Source organism: Octodon degus, unplaced genomic scaffold (assembly GCF_000260255.1).
Source record: "Octodon degus isolate 3935 unplaced genomic scaffold, OctDeg1.0 scaffold00268, whole genome shotgun sequence".
Taxonomy (NCBI): domain Eukaryota; kingdom Metazoa; phylum Chordata; class Mammalia; order Rodentia; family Octodontidae; genus Octodon; species Octodon degus.
Window position 1 is genome coordinate 1505715 of NW_004524844.1, and position 587 is coordinate 1506301.

Sequence of the window (587 nt, forward strand, 5' to 3'; positions counted from 1 at the left end):
CTCCTGTTTTCAGCCTCCCCAGGGCTGGGGTCGTAGGCATGCGCCACCACACGGGACTCGCTTGCCTGCTCAGCGCGCCCGAAGGCAGGGCCACCCAACATGCAGTGCCGGGAATGCCCCTGTCCCTGCGCTCCCCTAAGCAGGCGATTAGTCTGCTGAGCTATCTTGTCAGCCCTTAGACAAGCTTCTTGAAAGATGCAAACTATCAAGACTGAAGATTTGGGGGCCGGGGAGATGGCTCAGTGGAATAAGCGCTTCCCTGGCAAGCGTAAGGGCCTGAGTTCAATCCCCGGTTCCGCAAAAAAAAAAAAAAAAAAAAAAGTATGAACAAAAAACATCACCGTAGCCCTGCACAGCAGCACACACCCTGACCCCGCACTTGGGAGGCTGAGGTGTGAGCGCCATGAATTCAAGGCCAGCCTGAGCTTCGTAGAGTTTCAGGCCAGCCTGAGCTACATAGCGAAATCCTGTCTCCGAAATAAACCATTATGTATTCCGCCAACATTGACAAATAGCAAATAGTATGATCAAATGGATACAAGTCAATTCAACAACTCAAAGGAAATAGACAAACTTTTTTTTTTTTT

The 587-nt window shown here is 50.3% G+C and overlaps 1 protein-coding gene across 1 annotated transcript in view; it reads left to right on the forward strand.

Annotated features, from left to right (window-relative positions):
- LOC101591509 (orphan sodium- and chloride-dependent neurotransmitter transporter NTT5-like) overlaps nt 1-587 on the forward strand; it is a 14311-nt gene that overhangs the window by 8296 nt on the left and 5428 nt on the right. The window lies entirely within an intron of this gene.